The sequence below is a fragment of the Bison bison genome, unplaced genomic scaffold (assembly GCF_000754665.1).
Source record: "Bison bison bison isolate TAMUID 2011002044 unplaced genomic scaffold, Bison_UMD1.0 scf7180017864451, whole genome shotgun sequence".
NCBI lineage: Eukaryota > Metazoa > Chordata > Mammalia > Artiodactyla > Bovidae > Bison > Bison bison.
Window position 1 is genome coordinate 5,440,544 of NW_011495013.1, and position 843 is coordinate 5,441,386.

The following is an 843-nucleotide window of genomic DNA, read 5'->3' on the forward strand; positions in this document are numbered from 1 at the left end:
AGGGATTGCATTGAATCTATAAATTGCTTTGGGTAGTATACTCATTTTCACCATATTGATTCTTCCAATTCATGAACATGGTATATTTTTCCATCTATTAGAGTCCTCTTTGATTTCTTTCACCAGTGTTTTATAGTTTTCTATGTACAGGTCTTTAGTTTCTTTAGGTAGATATATTCCTAAGTATTTTATTCTTTCTGTTGCAATGGTGAATGGAATTGTTTCCTTAATTTCTCTTTCTGTTTTCTCATTATTAGTGTATAGGAATGCAAGGGATTTCTGTGTGTTGATTTTGTGTCCTGCAACTTTACTATAATCATTGATTAGTTCTAGTAATTTTCTGGTGGAGTCTTTAGGGTTTTCTATGTAGAGGATCATGTCATCTGCAAACAGTGAGAGTTTTACTTCTTCTTTTCCAATTTGGATTCCTTTTATTTCTTTTTCTGCTCTGATTGCTGTGGCCAGAACTTCCAAAACTATGTTGAATAGTAATGGTGAAAGTGGGCACCCTTGTCTTGTTCCTGACTTTAGAGGAAATGCTTACAATTTTCACCATTGAGGATAATGTTTGCTGTGGGTTTGTCATATATAGCTTTTATTATGTTGAGGTATGTTCCTTCTATTCCTGCTTTCTGGAGAGTTTTTTCATAAATCAATGTTGAATTTTGTCAAAGGCTTTCTCTGCATCTATTGAGATGATCATATGGTTTTTATTTTTCAATTTGTTAATGTGGTGTATTACATTGATTGATTTGCGGATATGGAAGAATCCTTGCATCCCTGGGATAAAGCCCACTTGGTCATGGTGTATGATCTTTTTAATGTGTTGTTGGATTCTGATTG